Source organism: Cherax quadricarinatus, chromosome 43 (genome assembly GCF_038502225.1).
Source record: "Cherax quadricarinatus isolate ZL_2023a chromosome 43, ASM3850222v1, whole genome shotgun sequence".
Lineage (NCBI taxonomy): Eukaryota > Metazoa > Arthropoda > Malacostraca > Decapoda > Parastacidae > Cherax > Cherax quadricarinatus.
The window spans coordinates 18,307,254-18,329,623 of record NC_091334.1 but is presented as its reverse complement, the minus strand read 5'-3'; the positions used below and the strand labels follow the sequence as shown (position 1 = coordinate 18,329,623).

Below are 22,370 nucleotides of genomic sequence, written 5' to 3'. Positions count from 1 at the left end.
GTGTGATCTAAACACAACTAACGATTTTGTATGTTATACAGTTTTCCCAAAAGCCTAAACCAAAAAAGCTTACAAAACTATCGTGCTGTGAATTCCGTATTGTTTGTGAGCACTATTGATCTCCCAGGGAAAGTTAATGATGTCACCAAGACCTGGAGTGTCCTACACACTTGTGTCCCGTACCTCGATCGCTAGCTCACTCAACTCACACACTGAGGTCCAGGGGTCGATCCCTGGTACGAGTGGAAACATTAGGGCGTGTTTCCTTCAGACACCTGCTGTCCATGTTCACCCATCAGTAAAATAGGTACCTGGGTGTTAGTCGACTGGTGTGGGTCGCATCCTGGGATAAAATTGACCTAATTTGCCCGAAATGCTCTGCATACAAAGTGCTTTCCGTATAGTAGTATATCATTGATGTCAGCTAGGCCTGTATATACCTTGTAGAAATAAATATTAGTATTATTATAAGGTTAACTGTCATCTGGGACCATACGCATCCATGTATTAGGAAAGTTAATGATGTCAGCGCCACCTGGGACGCACCACACACATTAACACAGGTGGTTCTGGTCTTGGTAATTAACTCGGGTGATTCAAAACAAAACTTGTTGTCAACAATGTCTGGAGGATTTTTCTTTATTCTGGAGTTTCACAAAAGTTTTGCAGCAGTGTCGCCCTCATAATATTGTTTAAGAGTCAGTGAGTGTAAGCCAGTGAGTGTGAACTCTCAGAGTGTAGACTGTGAGTGTAACTTAGTGTGTATAGGCAGTGTAAACCTTAATTCTGGCCAGTAATATGGAGGAGGAGAGTTGGTGTTGCTGCAAGACTTGTGTGTGACCGGCTTGGTGAGTACACTTAATTACTGTTATTTGTTATCTTTGTGACTTGTTACGTGGGTACACTTAATTACTGTTATTTATTATCTTTGTGACTTGTTACGTGGGTACACTAAATTACTGTTATTTGTTATCTTTGTGACTTGTTACGTGGGTACACTTAATTACTGTTATTTGTTATCTTTGTGACTTGTTACGTGGGTACACTTAATTACTGTTATTTGTTATCTTTGTGACTTGTTACGTGGGTACACTTAATTACTGTTATTTGTTATCTTTGTGACTTGTTACGTGGGTACACTTAATTACTGTTATTTGTTATCTTTGTGACTTGTTACGTGGGTACACTTAATTACTGTTATTTGTTATCTTTGTGACTTGTTAGGTGAGTACACTTAATTACTGTTATTTGTTATCTTTGTGACTTGTTAGGTGAGTACACTTAATTACTGTTATTTGTTATCTTTGTGACTTGTTACGTGGGTACACTTAATTACTGTTATTTGTTATCTTTGTGACTTATGTGAGTACACTTAATTACTGTTATTTGTTATCTTTGTGACTTGTTACGTGAGTACACTTAATTACTGTTATTTGTTATCTTTGTGACTTGTTACGTGGGTACACTTAATTACTGTTATTTGTTATCTTTGTGACTTGTTACGTGGGTACACTTAATTACTGTTATTTGTTATCTTTGTGACTTGTTACGTGGGTACACTTAATTACTGTTATTTGTTATCTTTGTGACTTGTTATGTGAGTACACCAAATTACTGTTATTTGTTATCTTTGTGACTTATGTGAGTACACTTAATTACTGTTATTTGTTATCTTTGTGACTTGTTACGTGGGTACACTTAATTACTGTTATTTGTTATCTTTGTGACTTGTTACGTGGGTACACTTAATTACTGTTATTTGTTATCTTTGTGACTTGTTACGTGGGTACACTAAATTACTGTTATTTGTTATCTTTGTGACTTGTTACGTGGGTACACTAAATTACTGTTATTTGTTATCTTTGTGACTTGTTACGTGGGTGCACTAAATTACCGTTATTTGTTATCTTTGTGACTTGTTACGTGGGTACACTTAATTACTGTTATTTGTTATCTTTGTGACTTGTTACGTGGGTACACTAAATTACTGTTATTTGTTATCTTTGTGACTTGTTACGTGGGTACACTAAATTACTGTTATTTGTTATCTTTGTGACTTGTTATGTGGGTACACTAAATTTCTGTTATTTGTTATCTTTGTAACTTGTTACGTGAGTACACTTAATTACTGTTATTTGTTATCTTTGTGACTTATGTGAGTACACTTAATTACTGTTATTTGTTATCTTTGTGACTTGTTACGCGAGTACACTAAATTACTGTTACTTGTAATGTTTGTGACTTGGTACATAATTACACTTAGTGACTGTTATATGCACGTTTTCGCCAGTTTGTATTTATTTTGGCTAGATTGGGCTTTTTTTTTCAGTAATAATCCATCTCATAAAATTCATGAAATGTTGAAAATTTAGGAACAGAGACCAGTGGCTCTTTGGGTATTGTTACTATAATAATTATAATAATAGTAACATTGGGTTTGGTTGGGTTATATATATATTAGTTTTTATATTTCCTTAACTCAAAACTATCTCGTATTCATGTCCACAACAATTTTGAACGATTTAGTGCAAAAAAAAGTAACATTCAAACGGGACCTGAGAATAAATTACTGGTACTTATTTACCCGATACCAGCACAGTACAGCCACCGTATCCGCTGATTCGGTATCCGTCATTTCAGTTAGTTTACTGTGACCCAAAAATACCTCATAATTTGCATTATATTAATAGCCCCAGAGTGCAAAACTAGAGAAGCTGGCAGTTGTTCAAAACCTAAGAGAAACAGTGAAGTGCTTCCCATCAGTGAAAAAAATGATAATTCTCCACCTACTGTGCATAATTTGTCTATAGGGTTTGCTACCATCCACGGTTTCAGTACCCATGGTAGGCCCTTGGAAAATCTACCCAGCTGATACAGGGTCCTACTGTATTTAACCCATAAATGGTCCAAGCAGATCTACGTTCATATGTGCAGTTCTACAAAAGTAGATCTACGTTTTTTTACATATTTTCAAATATAACAAAAAAAAAGTAGATCAAAGTTTTTACACATTTTCAAATGTAAAAAAACAAAAAGAAGATCTACTTTTTTTACATACTTTCAAATGTTGAAAAAACGTATATATACGTTTGGACCGTTTACGGGTTAATAGTGATAATGTTGGGTTTATCATATACTGTTCTTTTAAATGTTACAGTGATCAGTCAGAATTTTTTTTATGCAATTTCATTGTAGAGTAAAACCTGTTATACCTTGTTTACCTGGAGTTTACCTGGAGAGAGTTCCGGGGGTCAACGGCCCCGCGGCCCGGTCTGTGACCAGGCCTCCTGGTGGATCAGAGCCTGATCAACCAGGCTGTTGCTGCTGGCTGCACGCAAACCAACATACGAGCCACAGCCCGGCTGGTCAGGAACCGACTTTAGGTGCTTGTCCAGTGCCAGCTTGAAGACTGCCAGGGGTCTGTTGGTAATCCCCCTTATGTATGCTGGGAGGCAGCTGAACAGTCTCGGGCCCCTGACTCTTATTGTATGGTCTCTTAACGTGCTAGTGACACCCCTGCTTTTCATTGGGGGGATGTTGCATCGTCTGCCAAGTCTTTTGCTTTCGTAGTGAGTGATTTTCGTGTGCAAGTTTGGTACTAGTCCCTCTAGGATTTTCCAGGTGTATATAATCATGTATCTCTCCCGCCTGCATTCCAGGGAATACAGGTTTAGGAACCTCAAGCGCTCCCAGTAATTGAGGTGTTTTTCTCCGTTATGCACGCCTTGAAGGTTCTCTGTACATTTTCTAGGTCAGCAATTTTACCTGCCTTGAAAGGTGCTGTTAGTGTGCAGCAATATTCCAGCCTAGATAGAACAAGTGACCTGAAGAGTGTCATCATGGGCTTGGCCTCCCTAGTTTTGAAGGTTCTCATTATCCATCCTGTCATTTTTCTAGCAGATGCGATTGATACAATGTTATGGTCCTTGAAGGTGAGATCCTCCGACATGATCACTCCCAGGTCTTTGACGTTGGTGTTTCGCTCTATTTTGTGGCCAGAATTTGTTTTGTACTCTGATGAAGATTTAATTTCCTCGTGTTTACCATATCTGAGTAATTGAAATTTCTCATCGTTGAACTTCATATTGTTTTCTGCAGCCCACTGAAAGATTTGGTTGATGTCCACCTGGAGCCTTGCAGTGTCTGCAATGGAAGACACTGTCATGCAGATTCGGGTGTCATCTGCAAAGGAAGACACGGTGCTGTGGCTGACATCCTTGTCTATGTCGGATATGAGGATGAGGAACAAGATGGGAGCGAGTACTGTGCCTTGTGGAACAGAGCTTTTCACCGTAGCTGCCTCGGACTTTACTCTGTTGACGACTACTCTCTGTGTTCTGTTAGTGAGGAAATTATAGATCCATCGACCGACTTTTCCTGTTATTCCTTTAGCACGCATTTTGTGCGCTATTACGCCATGGTCACACTTGTCGAAGGCTTTTGCAAAGTCTGTATATATTACATCTGCATTCTTTTTGTCTTCTAGTGCATTTAGGACCTTGTCGTAGTGATCCAATAGTTGAGACAGACAGGAGCAACCTGTTCTAAACCCATGTTGCCCTGGGTTGTGTAACTGATGGGTTTCTAGATGGGTGGTGATCTTGCTTCTTAGGACCCTTTCAAAGATTTTTATGATATGGGATGTTAGTGCTATTGGTCTGTAGTTCTTTGCTGTTGCTTTACTGCCCCCTTTGTGGAGTGGGGCTATGTCTGTTGTTTTTAGTAACTGTGGGACGACCCCAGTGTCCATGCTCCCTCTCCATAGGATGGAAAAGGCTCGTGATAGGGGCTTCTTGCAGTTCTTGATGAACACGGAGTTCCATGAGTCTGGCCCTGGGGCAGAGTGCATGGGCATGTCATTTATCGCCTGTTCGAAGTCATTTGGCGTCAGGATAACATCATCATGAAAGACGATCTATTGCTGGGTATGAGGGCACAATACAGAATAATCTTTTATCAGAGGAAAATGTTTTGCCTGGGCTAGAATAGGAGTTTTAACTGGGAGTATCCATACCCCTGGGGGGTATGGGAACCAAATAATGGGGGGTAGGTGAACCAAATAATGGCAGTATGGGAACCAAATACGTAATGGAAGTATGGGACTTGATCTCAGAACAATTTTAAAAAAGTTGTTAGAATCAATTATCAGCTGTTCTGTTGCTAGCTATCCGTATGTGAAGTAAAACCAAGCTATTGCCATCTATTCAAGTCATAATGGTACCTATTAGGTGCCAGTATGACTTGATGATAATTTCCACAGTGGTGAAGGGTGTATGGGCACATATTGGGCAATCCATTATAGGTCTCTAAATTGTAAAGCTGTAGCCTCTGGGCTAGAGCTTTAACCCTAGAGAGATATACTTCTAGAAATAGCCTTTATCCATTATACCCAGGTATGCTGTATCAGGTGAGGACAAACATTAAAGTATAATTGTTCTAATTGAAATTTATTGTTGATATTGAGAAACATAAAGTAACAATCATTGAAGTGACTGTGAGGCCTATCACAGTTCTGTTTCAAGACCCACACTCGTGAATACCTCACTAGGGTTGATAAAACTATCATGAGTGGAAGGTTGTCCCAGAAAAAGACTGTACAGTACTGTATACTCTGTCTTCCTTCCCGTCAGTATTACACATTGAAAAATGGACTGAATGCATTGACTCCAGGCTGAGGGACTAATTACCTCAAACTCCTCTTCATCTTCCACTGTTCTTTTCTGTATTGGACTGAAGAAGTCACTGGCTGGCAAAATATTTCCATAATAAAGATTCCTAATTATTATTATAATCAAAAAGAAGCGCTAAGCCACAAGGGCTATACAGCTAAAGAGATTCCTAAGCATTGCAGAAGTGTCTTTCCTCAACTTGTGAGTTTTCTAAACTATTTACACATCATACAGTATTACTCATATATGGAGAGGAAGGTAGCCAATAATACAAATACAAGCCATTATTTCCAAAAAGTTTAAAATGATTACAGATGATGACAGAAAAAAAAAAATAGGTAAGTGGCCTGGGTTTCAGCATAATGGAAGGCCACTGATTATACAGATCAGCTAAGGCATACTGAAGTTATACCTTATAAATGAGACTTACAATTATTTTACAGTGAATAGGTAACATGAAACACAGGTAAAGTGAAGAGCCATTTTGATTCCAGCCATATTTGACCCATTTAGGTTTACCATATTCTGTATAATATAATAATTCTGCTTTTTGGAGCAGCATGTTCTGCTGTCCCTTGAAACCTTGAAACAGAATTGTTATGCTTTTGGAAATAAGTCACTTTGACTTTTTGGGTTACCCTAGGTAATTTACACATACAGGCAGGCCCTGCTTTGCTTCACATTGTTTCACTAATGCAGTGGTTTTCATTTATAACCATTCTTCATTTATTCAGACTTTGTGCAATAAATATATTTATTATTCAGTATAAACTAAGATGAAAATATTTTAAGGCAAGTAATGTGTGTACTGTATATGCATTTTTTAGGCCTAGCTATATTGCTAACTTAATATACGACAGTACAAACAAGTTATCAGGCTTTTATATGCATTTGAAAGTGTAAAAAAGGCTATATTTCACTTTACAGTGATTTTCACTTTACAACAGTAGCCTGGAGCCTGACCTGCTGTATAAGTAGGGTCCACCTGCATGTTAAACTCTGTGGTAGTTGTACCTATGTGTACATGTATCTAAATAAACTTAACTATTCTGATAATAAATATTGTGATTGTCAAACTTACTACTGTGCTGTATTAGTAACAGGTAAATGTAGTGTAGCAGATAAATAAGTGTACAAATAAATTGTACAGCGAAATCTCAGTTTAGGGGAAGACGGTATCTGGTGATGCCGATTGTCTAGATAATGAGATTGTTTTGCCATGATTGTAATAATAAAAATTTCTGGAAACTTTATCTTCTGTCTGGATATTGTTCATTACATCCAAAAATCTGTTAATCAAAATCAAGGTCTGTTAAATTAAGGTTTTACTTTTTACATGTTTAATGTTATTAAAGCTTGACATAACGTTTTAAGGCAGTGGTAATGATTTTTTATGTGACCATGTAAGTAAAGTGGACCTTGCAGCAGCCCAGGTTACTGTTTACTATATGAATGTTTGGAATTCCTTCTTCCATAATTGTGCAAGCTATTTTATGTTGTAAAATTATGTTAATTACTGTATGATGATGTTTAACATATGGCACATTATTTTTCTATTATTTAAAAACATCCCCTTTTTAGCTCTAGAAAATCTGGTCAGTTGAAATGGAGTTAACTTTCTAGCTAATGTGCTTGCTTCATGAAAGGAAGTGTCTTTTGGATGGGAGCTGTGTATCAAACAGTTTGTTAAAGGCAGTTGACATGACAATGGAAGACTGACCAGTTTATAGGTTAGGTTGCATGTTCCTATAAAAACATAGTCTATACATAACCATAAATAAACATTAAATAATTAATGGCCATGACACATGTGGCAGTGTTGCATCGAGAGTTTATCTGATAGTGTGTGTGTGTGTCCAGTAGGCTCCAAATATATCACAGCAAGTCAGCTACATCAAGACTTTGTATGATTAAAGTATTGCATGTCCAGTAGGCTCTCCATACAACTGACCATGTCTGTTGCATCAGGCATTGCTGTGCAACAGATTCTTTTAAATAAATGGGCACCCTCTCCTCCTTATTAGTCTGTTATACTGAGGTTTCACCATATGTATTTGTTTTGCATACATTTCATATACAGCCTCTCCTCACTTAGTGACGTGCTTGTTTACTGATGACTCGGACGTACGATGGGCTCTTTGACCAGCATGCATACCTAAATAATATATTAGAGCTGATTTCCTCTATTCTGTTTATTACAATATACAGTAATACCCTGGTTTTTGCCCTTAATCCGTTTCAGAAGGGCGGCCGAAATCCAAAATGGACGAAAGCCGAAGCAATATTTCCCATAAGAAATACAGTGGACCCCCGCATACCGATGGCATCACATAACGATTAATCCGCATACCGCTTGCTTTAATCGCAAAAATTTTGCCTCACATACCGCTTAAAAACCCGCTCACCGATTTTCGTCCGAGACGCGTCCAGTGTGCGGCCTGAGCCACGCTCACATGTTCCGCCGGTGGCATTGTTTACCAGCCAGCCTCCGCGGTAACATCCAAGCATACAATCGGAATATTTCGTATTATTACAGTGTTTTCGGTGATTTTTCTGGAAAATAAGTGACCATGGGCCCCAAGAAAGCTTCTAGTGCCAACCCTACAGCAGTAAGGGTGAGAATTACAATAGAGATGAAGAAAAAGATCATTGATAAGTATGAAAGTGGAGTGCGTGTCTCCGAGCTGCCAGGTTGTATAATAAACCCCAATCAACCATCGCTACTATTGGTGGTACAGCTGCTGCTGCTGCTGCACTGTCAGCTGCTGCTGCTGCTGTAGCATCGTCTGTTGCTGCTGTAGCATCGTCTGCTGCTGCTGTAGCATCGTCTGTTGCTGCTGTACCACCGTCAGCTGCTGCTGCTGCTGTAGCATCGTCTGCTGCTGCTGTAACATCGTCTGTTGCTGCTGTAGCATCGTCTGTTGCTGCTGTACCACCGTCAGCTGCTGCTGCTGCTGTAGCATCGTCTGTTGCTGCTGTAGCATCGTCTGCTGCTGCTGTAGCATCGTCTGTTGCTGCTGTACCACCGTCAGCTGCTGCTGCTGCTGTAGCATCGTCTGCTGCTGCTGTAGCATCGTCTGCTGCTGCTGTAGCATCATCTGTTGCTGCTGTACCACCGTCAGCTGCTGCTGCTGCTGTAGCACCGTTGTTGGTGTGGCTTATTGAGAATACCAAGAAACAATTAACCCCAGAGGATTTGCCACCCAGGATAACCCAAAAAAGTCAGTGTCATCGAAGACTGTCTAACTTATTTCCATTGGGGTCCTTAATCTTGTCTCCCAGGATGCAACCCACACAAGTCGACTAACACCCAGGTGAACAGGGAAAAATGCCTGGAACTAGTGCTCATATTGGTAAATTTAAAGCCAGCAAAGGTTGGTTTGAGAGATTTAAGAATCGTAGTGGCATACACAGTGTGATAAGGCATGTTCTGGAAGAAAATGCCAAACAGGACCTACAGTACTCAGGAGGAAAAGGCACTCCCAGGACACAGTGTCTCATCAGTCATTGCTGCATCTTCAATAAAGGTAAGTGTCATTTATTCTTCATTTAGTAGACTAGTACATGCACAATATATACTGTGCATGTACTACTCTACTATTGTGCATGTATCCTTCTCTTTGTGTGTGGGAAAATGTATATTTCATATGGTAAAATTTTTTTTTTCATACTTTTGGGTGTCTTGCACGGATTAATTTGATTTCCATTATTTCTTATGGGGAAAATTCATTCGCATACCGATTATTTCGCATAACAATGACCCCTCTTGCACAGATTAAAATCGGTATGCAGGGGTCCACTGTAATGTAAATCCAATTAATCCATTCCAGACACCCAAAAACATTAACAAAAAATACATTTAATAGAGAAAAACTATAGTTTTACATACAGAAAACAGTGAGAAATATAAATGACTAATTTTAATGATAAATGAACATTACATACCTTTATTGAAGACTTTTGTTGGAGTTCTTTCTTGAATTTTATCGTGTTTCTCACCTTCTTTACCAAAGAGCTGGCACTCTGAACTTTCTTTGGCCCCATGGTGGCTTATTTCACAGTTGCAATCAATAAACGAGCACAAAAAACAATGGATGAACACGCGGAGTATTGCTAACTCAACGAGAGACAGAGGCAGACCGAGTCTGGTGCACATGAGAAGTGGCATCCCAGGTGGGTGGACACATTTGATACGGACGATTTCCGAGTGGACGTATGAATCCCAGGAGGAAACTTTGCTGAAGAAAGTGCTCGAAATCCAAATTGTGTGATTTCTGCACTGGACAAAAACCGGGGGTCCACTGTACAGTACGCTACTGTATAAACATTTAAAGATATACCAGAAATGTTATAAAGGGTGCGAAGGTGACATTAAAACATTATGAAAGATGGTTGACACAAACCCACTACAGGTGCTCCGTAGCTCGATCATTACCACACTCAGCTCAGACACTGAGATCCGGATTTTGACTCCCCAGTATGGCTGGATAGCATTAGGATGTGTTTCCATAAGACACCTTCTGTCCATGTTCACCCATCATTACAAAATGGGTACCTGGGTGTTAGTTGACTGGTGTGGGTTGCATCCTGGGACAAAACTGACTTAATTTACCCGAAATGCTCTGCATAGCAAGCAGCTTTCTGTATAGCACAGCCTCTCCTCTCTTAGCAATGTACTCATTTACTGACGCCTTGGATTTACAACGGATTCTCCGACCAGTATTTATACCTAAATAATGTATATTAGAGCTGATTTCCTCTATTCTTTTTATATCTATATACTGTACACAATATCAATATACTATACACAATATCAAAGATGGTTGACACAAATTCACAACCATTATAGTATGCTTCTTAGTGATAAATTCGTTTACCGACGTGAGGAGAAGCTGTAGTATGTTTTTGAAATGCCCTGGCATGATAGTGGCTATCTTTGTACTTAGCAAATCAAAATTGTAATTACACATTGTAACCTTTACAAAGAAATAAACTTTATCTTATCTTATGTCAGCTAGGCCTGTATACCTTGTACATGTACTTGTAGAAATAAAGATATTATTATTATTATTATTATTATTATTAGTATAGTATGCAACTCACTTAGCAACAAATTTGTTAATCAACATGGTCTTAGGAATGGAACTCCGTTGTTAAGTGAGAAGAGACTGTACTATCTAACTTTAATCTGCTCCAGATGTATTGTATCTCAGAACTATTGTAACATGGTTTCTGAGAACTATTGTATCATCTCAGAACTATTATATCATATCTCAGAACTATGTATCGTATCGTGTCTCAGAACTGTGTATCGTATCGTGTTTCGGGACTATCGTATCATGTCTCGGAACTACTCTATTGCGTCTCAAAACTATTGTAACCTGGTTTTATGGTAATTCATTCAAAGTCCTTGGAAATTCAACTTTTATTGTACCTTGGGCATGCACACTTACAGATATAACTTATAAGCACTCTATCTCCCTTCATCTACTTCTTCCTTCATCTACTTCTTCCCATCTCTCTGATAATTTCTATGCATTTTTATTAGCTTAGAATTGTCAGCCTCTTCAATATTCTTCATAATTTCATTTTGTTTGATAATAGGAGAGATGTTGATCGTGGAGATCCATACTCACACACCACTGCACTAATTCCAACTCCATCGTATCTTTTTGCAATTTCTTGTTCTTTAGATAAATTGCCTGTTTACTGTGCAATTTAGAGGCCATCATGACTTGGTAACACAAAAGATAGCATAATTAAATTACAAATGTGCATCATATCTCAAATTTTTCATCATAACTCGAAACTCCTTTATGAGTGGTAAATCGTAACTGAAAGTTATTGTAACTCAAGACCATCAAAGCTAATGCGAGTGAGCCTTCAAAACGAGATGTCAAGCCATTGTTGGCCCTCTCATTTTTTCTCTCTGAGCTGGAATATTGCTGTACACTAACATCCCCTTAAAAGGCATGCAAAATTACAGACCTGGAGAATATACAGAGACCCTTTACTGCACATACAAATTCAGTCAAGCACCCAAATTACTGGGGATGTTTGAAAGTGATTCTGATTCCTGGGCCTTTGGACTGCAGGTGAGAAAAAAATATATTACAATTTTCACTTGGAAAATTCTAAAGGGACTGGTCCGAAATCTGCACACAGAAATTGCTCCCTGCAAAGAATACCCCTAGTGAAAAGTAGAGTTCTCTGTGTAAGGGGCCCAAGACATTTCTGCAGTCTCCCATCATACATAAGGGGGATTACCAACAGACCTCTGGCTGTCTTCAGGGGTAGACTTAATAAGTTCCTCAAGTCATTTCATGATCAGCCAGCCTGTGGTTCATACATTGGATTGCATGGATCAGCAGTAACAGCATAGTTGATCAAGCTTTGAGCCACCAGGAGGCCTAGTCTGGGACTGGGCCACAGGGGCGTTGAACCCAGAAAATATCCTTCAGGCTAACACTGGCATTGGATATCATGGGATTTTATTTACGTATGTTGTTCCTGATATGTACATATCTAAAAATTTCCATCACTTTTCTGTCTTTATACATATATGTAAATATTTATGCTCTAAAGCCAAAGTTCATTGGCTACACATTTTTGCAGTCTTCCACTTTGTGGAAGACAAAAATAGTACATAAAAAAATGGATAAAAACAGTGGAAAATAATGCAAAAAATTAGTTTGTCATCTATGGGGTCAAGCCTCCGTCAGTCTTTCCAGTGAATGATAAACGTTAAATGCCTTATATAAATATCTGAAGGTTGTTGAAATCTTAACTGATGCATCCAGACCAAGCTTGGTATGAATGACCCCTCAAGGAAGGTTCCTTGATGTTGGTGAGGGGCTCTTGATTTAGGGAATTGGATCTGTGCTCCAGTTCCCCGAATTAAGCCTGAATGCCTTCCACATCCCCCCCCCAGGCGCTGTATAATCCTCCGGGTTTAGCGCTTCCCCTTGATTATAATAATAATTAGTATGAATGCAGTGTTGCAAAATTTTCTAGATAATGTGTGGGGAACCATGGAAGGTGTTGTCCTCCATGGAAACTACTGTGCACTGCTGCAGCCTTCTTCCACCTCTAGTCAGATAAATGAGACACTTGTGCAGCATTTGAGTAACTTTATTCCAGAAACGTTTTGCAGCCAGTGGCTTTTTCAGGTCAGTGTAGAGAAAGGTGGAAGATGACGAGGAGTTTAAGGTTTCTCATCCCTTTTTCCAGCCACTGACTGGAAAAAATGTTTCTGGAATAAAGATACCTAAATATTGCACAAGTGTCTTATTTATCAACTTGTCAGTTTTTTAAGCCATGTATCCACACATCTAGTTAGCCAGAGCAGAAACATTTCTCCTATTATGAGTAACACACATCTGCAGCATTTGGTTCTCTTTATTATTGAAACGTTTCACTCGCTTAGCAAGCTTCATCAGTCTATTATAAAACTGAACTACAATCCTGGACACACAGGCCCCAGTGCATCCTGGAACCAATTCAAATTTTTCATTAAAGTGCACCAGTTTTGAAAGTTTGAAGCCGGTTACAAGAAGCAGTCTCCAGATATCACAGAGCCCAGTAACTATCCCAGAATACACCTGCACTTTGTTTCATGCCACTCAAAAGTTGCATGCTCATTAAAGGTTTGAAGCTGGTCTGATGTGGCATTCACAATCAGATGAAACTCGTATTTCAGTTCTGCCATTTTTTTTTTAATAAATTGGCACCCACACAGCCCAAAATCAATCCAAACCTTTTTATCTAAGTAAGATACATCCGCTTTTAAGGTTTGAAGCCGACCTAAAGAGGGAACTATATCAAATTGAAGCCATTCAGAAAAGCCATACTCAAGTTATTTAGCAGAAAAAATATCTCGCCATATTAAAAGTAAAATTGGTTAATTGGCACCGACACACTTCAGTAACATTGCCAGACTACTTCTAAGTAGGATACACCAGTCTTGAAAGTTTGAAGCATCTCAGAAGAGAGCAGAGGACGCCTGCCCTTGCCAGTAGTTGCACAAACCTTTCCTTAATTAGATTCAACCAGCGCCCAACATTTTCTGGCGTTCTCAAGTGATAAACGAAAGTATTGGAGGGAGAAATATGTCAACCAGTTAAAGGTAATCCTTTGGGGATACATAATAATTATCTCTTATTTCTACAAATAATGTATACAGACCATAGCTGATATCAGTGACATATGTACTATATAGAAAGCCCCTTGTTATACAGAGCATTTCGGGCAAATTAGATTAATTTTGTCCCGAGGATGCGACCCACACCAGTCGGCTAACTCCCAGGTACGTATTTACTGCTAGGTGAACAGGGACAGCAGGTGTCTTAAGGAAACACTCCCACGATGTTTTTACCCGTACTGGGGATCGAACCACGGACCTCAATGTGTGAGGTGAGTGCGCTACCAACTGAGCTACGGGATGCAGGGAAGTAAAGTATGGCATGTACTAAATGTAAGTAGAGGTTTGTAAGATTATTTGCCCTCTTACGCGTTCTTGACTCAGAAAAGACGATCAATCCTGCTAGAGTAAAATACTGAAAATGTGTCACTTTCACTCTGATGTGACAGGAATGTGATGCCTCCCAGGTTGGGTGGTTAACAGTAAAACTCGCGTAACATGGTGGTCTCAACGATTATTCGGATTGACCAGTGATTCTACAAGCAGTTTTGTAGATTAAGTGCGATAATGCTAAGCATTTTGAATAGTCAACTTAATGCTGGCGGAGCGTTCAGTATTGTAACAGAAAGAGGCATTTGAAAAGCCAGTGGCCCGTGACCTGGTAGGAAAAGCTCCCACTTCACATGCTGAGGGTCTGAGTTCGATTTCCGTCGAGGATCGAAACATTGTGCGTGTTTCCTTACACCTGTTGTCCCTGTTCAACCATCAGTAATATGGGTACCTGGGTGTTAGTTGACTGGTGTGGGTCACATCCTGGGACAAGGACCTAATTTGCCCGAAATGCTCCGCATAACAAGGGGCTTTCTATATAGCAGTAGTCAATGATGTCAGCTATGGTCTGTATACCTTGTATATGTACATGTAAAAATAAAGATATTATTATTTATTAAGCAGGAAGGGTTGGGGGGGGGGAGCTACTTTGTTCCTGGTCACCAGGAAAACCACTTACACACATTCACAACTTTTATTTTTATTTGTGGCTAGGAAGTGAGTGTTAAAACTTTCTTGCATTTTATTTTATCTAATCTAATCATGTTCCTTACAAAGCAAAACGTAATTAATTTTAACCGACCAGTGAACTCAATCCATCAACGATATTTATTAATTTTACTGGGGTTCGAAGACGGGGAGGGGTTGCTTTTTTATTAGTCATTATACTTTATATCACGATATTTTGTATAAGCTGTTTCTCCATTTACGTTTTTGGGTTGGGTATTAATGTCAAGAGCGAGCACTGCTAGACGTACAGCCACACAACTTGGGTTAGATTTCGTTTTATTCCACTCGGTACGCTTTATGATTGTGCTGGTCCCTGATGCAGTCGCTACCCAACACGCACTCTTTCCTATGAACAGTCATATATATCGTACGCTATATGACTGTCCTGTTCACTGATTCAGTCACTACCCAACACTCACTCACTCCTATGAGTAACCATATATATCGTTTCTTAATCTTATCTAAATTTGCTCACAGATCTTCAGCACTAAATCATGTATTGTACATATATTGTACCGGGTTTCTGGTTAAGGGAATATATTGCCTCAATGTGATGTATCCTAGCCTGTGAAGTGAGGCTGTTGGTGCTAGCGGCTTACATAGCTATCGCAACCCAGGAGATATTTATTCAGTTTCTTCTTTAAAAACCTGTAGCTCCGTTCATCCAATATTTCAGATTTCGGATGTTGATACAGTGCTCTCTGATTGGGATTACTGCATCCCTGCTTTCCTCTTGATTTATGCAACATTTCTTTCACTTCTGCTACCTACCACACAGGTAACCCCCCTGGAAATTGGAGATGAGTCAGATGCACAGGACCTACCTGCAATGAATGATGAAACAGAGAACACTAATGTAACCATGGTACCTGTTAAGGTGATAGGTGTTAAAGGAAGCTCTAACCCAGAAGTGCCATCCTCCGGAGAGGCATTGGATTCGCCTGACCTTCCTCATATTATAACAAATTTCCAGAAAAAAATTGAGCATCTTGAACAGATCCTGACAAGTTTAATAAATATATGTAATCAGGATGATGCTCTTGAGCATGGTGATGATGTCAAAAGTGCAGCAATCTCCGTTCAGCTTCCAGCAATTTGTGAGAAAGAAGCCCATAACTCTTGCCTTCAAAAATTGCCTTATAACTGGCTGCCAAAATGCCGAAAAATGCTTAAAAATAAAGGTTCTGAAGATAAAGACGTACAAACTATGCTATTTGCTCTTAAGTGTCTGCACACTGCAGTCAAAGCATAATAGTTTTACCATCTTATGAGCAAGAGATTGTAATAACTCACTACAATGGATACATTACAAATCTTTTCATGGAACATTGCTTCCATCAGGAAGCGGTTGCCTGACTTACATCATATTAGTGCAACCAAGAATATTGATGTCATCTGTTTGCAGGAATGTAGATTGAAAGATGGAGCACCTCCACCAAACTTGCCTGGATATGCAGCTTATAACCTAAGGTCAACCAACTGTTGTGTGATGTATGTCAGAAAGAACTTGCCACATTCACTCCTTTCCTTGCAGAGTCGAGTTAACATGCAGTATCATGGTGTCAAAGTATATGCAGGCGATTTTTCCATAAACATTTTTAATCTCTATGCCCCAGCGAACCAGCTTCGACCTGATGCTTTACCAGATCGCATCAATAGTGAACCTACCATCATTCTTGGAGATTTTAATGCCAGACATAAGAATATTGGTGGGTCTATTACAAACACCAATGGAACTAAACTAGTGAGATTGCTGAATGAGCATGATAATGTTCGAATTGTGGGCACTACTGAGCCTACTCACATATATGGTGGCATACTAGATCTGTGTCTTGGATTTAATACATCATATACGATGCATGACTCTGTCATAGTTGATGATCTTCTATCTGATCACTTCCCAAGACTAACAACTGTCAATCTTGATCACATCTCCAGCAATCAAGGAGCTAAATACAGAAGGAGGAAACTTATTCTCAAACCAGAACACAGAGACAACTTTATTAACCACTTGGATCAATGGTATAAGAATTACGAGCCCACTGGCACACAAAAATTTAATGATGATTTAATTACCACTATTGAGAGTGTTCTCACAGATCAAGTGGGCAGGAATAGGAAACAAAGACCCTCCACTATAAATAACAATAAAAACCAATGTAAATACTATAATGATCCACAGCTGCGCAATCTAACACATGCAGCTAGGAGGATTGGTAAAGCATACCGTGAATGTAGAACCCCAGACCTGCTCAGAACGTTCCAAGCTGCACTAACAAATGCAAGGAATAGAAAGGAAGAACTTAGGCAACAGGAATGGGAACAGTTTGTTAGTGGATTAAATAGGTCCACCCCTTTGAGTTTGGCTTGGAAAGGTATAAATAAAATAACCAGGAAAAAGACTGGCAATGTTGCTCATCCTTTTCCTCTTGAAAAAGCAAATGACCTCATAAATGACTGGTCCAAAACATCCAGGCATGAAAGCCTTCCATCTCATATTAGAAAAAATTTAGAGAGTACTTCTGAAGAAATGTTGAAACTGATTAATTTTATGAGCCAAAATATTGATGAGAGTGATTGCCTCTTTACCGAGTATGAATTAGATAATGCATTAACCAAAGGTCGATCAACTGCTCCTGGAGAGGATGGTATAACCTATGATATTCTCAGAACTCTAAGGCACGTGCCTGATAACCCTTTGTTGGCACTGTATAATCTCAGTTACATTGAGGGCGTTCTTCCTACTTCCTGGACCAATAGTCTCATTGTGCCTATCCCTAAGCCCCAACAGCCTGATACATTTAGGCCGATCTCCTTAACTAGTTGTCTTTGCAAAACTTTTGAAAGAATGATGCTTAACAGATTGTACTACAGAATCAGACATCAACTTTCCCCCTACCTCTATGGGTTCATGAAAGGTAAAAGTGTGCAGAACTGTATTTCCACCTTTCTCACTGCACACACCTCTACTAGTTTTACCACTTTTCTTGATCTAAAATCTGCATTTGATATTGCAAACAGAACAGTTATACTACATGAACTAGCCAAAATGAATATTGGTGGTAGCTTACTCTGCTGGATAATAGGATACCTGTCAAATAGAGTATCCTCTGTCCTTTACCAAGGCTTCAGAAGTGATTCTAAAGAAATGTCTTTAGGTACACCGCAGGGAGGAGTTCTTAGTCCCATGCTATTTAATATTCTGATTAATGCTCTCCTAAATGCTCTACCTGCCTCACCTAAACATATAGCTATAAGCTATACTGATGATATCATGATCCATACAACAGGGCATAAGAAGATGAATACCATTCTTAATGAAGTTCAAGCAATTTGTAATCGACTAGGCCTTATAATATCTTCCTCTAAAACAAAGATATTAACAAGCAAACGACATCCCCCACCCATCTATTTGCAGGGTGAAATCATTAGCTACGTTAAAACTTACAGATATCTTGGTGTAGATGTACCCTTTAACAAATCCACTATACCACAACTAAACAAGAAATGCAAAGCTAGGCTAAATGCTCTCAAAGCTGTTGCTGGCTACAATCCCAACTATGGTGCTAATGTGAGAATCGTGAGAATGATGTACATAGCCTATGTTAGGTCCTTAATTGATTATGCTGCTCCCATGTTGATATTAGCTAGAGAAAGTTCCCTCCGACCCTTGGAGTTAATGCAAAATGAAGCTCTCAGGATTATTCTTGGCTGTCCCAGATCTACAAAAGTTCTTAACATGAGGAAGGAGCTTGGTATTTCTAGTATCAGTGATAGGATTGTTGAAATTAACACTGTACTCGGTATTAGAATGTTGAGAAACGAACCAGACACTGTCACAGTGAATCTTACCAAGTGTCTAGAGGTAAATACACACAGATCTAAATGGATTGTGAAAACGTGCAATTGCATTAAGTTTTATAACCTGCATGAACTGTATCACTGTAGGCAACAAGAGCATTTCACCCCTCCATGGAAGATGTGTTTATTTAATATCACATACCTACAAGTCCCTCCCAAGAAGCTCATTGCTAGTAATCCCTTCCTTAAATCTCTTGTTAGAGCAACTGCTCAAGAAGAAATTTTTCGCCTAGCTGGTAGTAATAAGTTATCACAAGTTATATACACTGATGGATCTAAACAGAAGTCTTCTGGCAGGGCTGCATCTGCTCTTGTTGCCACCTCCCTAGTTAAGAACGATAATAAATTTGTTGAGTTAGGCATAAGAATTAACAACTGGGCGTCTACACTGCAAACTGAATTGTTTGCAATCCTAATGGCGCTAAAGCTAACCTATGACACTGAGCTTGACTCTATCATCATTACTGATTCTATGTCATCATTGAAGGCTCTTGGCTCATATAATGACTCCAACAACATGCTCATTGGGGAAGCCAGGTATAGATACTCAAAAATTAGGGACAAAGGAATTAATGTACAATTGCTATGGATCCCATCACACATTGGATTACTCCTTCATGATAAAGTTGATATGTTAGCCAAGAAGAGTATCCAGAAGGAGAACGTAGAATATAACTTTGGTATAACTGTGTCTAGCATTAGGAATAATATTAGGAGAGAAGTAAATAATGAAGATGATTGTTATAGGAATGCAGTTAGAAGCCTGAGTAGATCTATAACCCACTATGATAACATGAACGTAGATAAGTATGTTTATGGAGCAACTTGCAATGTGAACAGACTGACTGATGTTGTAGTGGCCAGGCTTAGGCTTGGTTACAAGTACTTCTGGCAGTTTGGGAGACACACAGATGATGATCAAACTAAATGTAAATTATGTGATCAGGCATATGGTCACTGTCTTGAACACTATGTGCTTAATTGTCCACTTATTGAGGAATACAGAGACAGACAGTATAATAACCTATGTGACATGTCAAGATATCTTATTAATGAAAATAAGATACCAGATATACTAAGCAAATTTCCTAAATTTGCTTGTAACAGATAAGTGAACTATAGATATGTAGATATAAATCCATATGTATTCCTGTTAACCCTTTGGGGCCTAGTTCCTAGGCCTTTTGTGTATCCACATGCTCTCGCGCTACCGTCCACAGGATGGATATGGGGTGCACAATAAACTAGCCACTTCGGTGGCAAAATCTAAATCGGCAGCAGGAGTAGCAGTAACAGGAGGTGGAGGAGCAGTAGCATCAACAGCGTTAATAGTAGTAGCTGGAACAACAGTAACAGGTAATATTAGTAGTGGTAATAATCTTAACACGGGAAAGACGACTACCAGAAGAGGCTTCGGTCTAAATTGCAGAGATAAACTAAGCGACTCTCTACCTACTGTTACCTCTTTCTAGATAGATGTAGCCAGGGGAGAATAACAGAAAGCTCTCGTCCTCACGTGGGAGGGAGAGAGAGCGAGAAGGATGGGAGCGAGAGAACTAAAACATTACAAGCATTCCATGTAAGTGTTGTGTGAAGAGGGTGCTCGCAGTTGAACAGCGGCTCCATCTCATCTTGTTATTCAAATTCCACGATTTAATGACCGGAAATTATGCAAATGAACGTGCCAGGAGCATATTATTAAGGTCTGTGTCATGCTCTTATGTCCAAGATGCGAATGCTGTGTGAAGGAGAGTGTTGGTGGTGGTGTGTGAGGCAGTGTTGTGTTGGTGTGAGATGGAGTGTAATGGTGGTGTGGGTGAGTGATGGTTATTGTGTGTGTATGTATTCGAGTCATTATTATAATTTATAGTACAGCACCATCTGTGTGTGTTAGTGTGGTGTTAACTGTCAGTACTGGTGTACTATAAATGATATCACACCATCCTCAGATACCCAGGTTGTTAAGTTACTTAGTCATTATAAGTAGTAATGTCAACATATGTATACGAAGTGATTATAAAAACATTGTTACTCGCGATGCGTCGAAGTACAAGTACCACACGCTGCACAGATATGGTATGCAATACCCACACCATGGAAATACTTACAAATGCATGTATGTTGAGTGTAACATCATTTGACTTGAAAAAGCCCATTGCATGGACGACACGCTGTGAGTAAAGGCTTTTATTAAACTCCAATCGTCTCTCTCCAGGTACCACATGCATTCAAAGCACTTAAGTGCTTATTTCCACGTATTGGCTTCTGTTATTAACCTTACTCCCCGAACTAAACCCAAATTTACGTAACTTAATCATAAAGTTTGTAGAACAATAAGTAGTTATGATAATACTAGCAAGAAGGGGGATGCCACTGCCCTGGAAATACCGTATGGTATTTGCAGGACACTGTAATGCACTCATATGCATGAGAATTTTAAAAACCGTAATGAGTCATACATCGCCTGAAAAAAAGAAAAAGAAAATCATTAGATTTTATAAGAGTAAAGGGACGGATAACGCCAGTTTCTGAGAGATGAGGTTAATTAAGGCAGGTTGAGGGAATAAGAGCGGACTGGAGTGCAGGAGGAAGGTGAAGCGTCATGGTTGTGCACTAGTGGGGCTTCACGTAACTTCGCTTCAAGGAGTCTTGATGCCGGTGACGGGGGTCTCGACGGGAGGAAGTTACCCTAACCCTTCCCTGCCTCAGATCAAACCTAGTTGCCTCTTTATTTCCCAGAAGCTGCATGATACTTATGGGTTTAACACATCCCCATGATTATAATATTAATGATGATCTTAATAATGATAATTATAACAAGACCAATTAGTAACTATTACTGCTCTCTCTCCCATGTACTCCCCAGTTCGTGGTACCAATTTCCCACTCTGAGGGAGAGAGCGTAATATTCAAGTAATATTCCAGCTTTGCTGGGATTAAACCTTTGAAGTTCTCGTAGCTACTGAAGTAGTGGAATACGTGATGATACCTTCTTCACCCTTCTGAAGTTTCTCCAACTCAGTCTGACACATTTCATCACTTAATATAAGAAACACCATCCTGTGTGGTGGAATTTGACAGGGAAACACCATCCTGTGTGATGGAATATGACAGGGAAACATATTTAGCTTTTTACCACCACAGTGTAACTATTGTATAGAAGAAACAAAGGTAGCGCATCACACTGCTCGCGGATCCAATTTTGCTCAACACAAAGTTGTAATGGAGTTAGGCTGAATGTGTCATATCTTCCTACTTGTGTCATTTTTACCCGAGATCCTCCAGTACATATTGTATATGCTAGCACAAGCGATGATCTTCCCCTGTAATGCTATACAGAGAGAGGTTTAGGAGCCAGTCATTTCCTATGTATTGAGATAATGACGATATGTTTGGAGTTGTGTTCACATCAGTTAAAGAAAATACTGTAGGATTTCCACAAGTGTTAGTAAGCGTAGATTGTATTTTATAAATTAATCCGGAGTGGGTGTTCAGCGCAAGGAATGGTGGAGGCTTGATCCTCCGCCCGATAATCTCTCTTTATCCAGTTGAGGCTGTTGTGGGACTTCCACAGTGGCTACCGTGACCTGGCCTGAGGCACTGGTCACTGTACAGTGGCAGTGACTTGTGTGGTGCACCTC

The 22,370-nt window shown here is 39.4% G+C and overlaps 1 protein-coding gene across 7 annotated transcripts in view; it reads left to right on the top strand.

Moving 5' to 3' along the window:
• Positions 1–568: 568 nt before the first annotated feature.
• The window catches only part of LOC128694147 (tyrosine-protein phosphatase non-receptor type 13), a 419,661-nt gene continuing 397,859 nt past the window's right edge, over positions 569–22,370 (top strand). For 5 of the 7 annotated variants that reach the window (XM_070093630.1, XM_070093634.1, XM_070093628.1 and 2 more), the window contains exon 1: positions 574–848. The gene's annotated coding sequence lies outside the window, so the exon portion shown is untranslated. Of the gene's footprint in view, positions 849–22,370 lie in introns of all 7 variants that reach the window. The other 2 variants (XR_011393106.1, XM_070093633.1) reach the window with 2 other exon arrangements.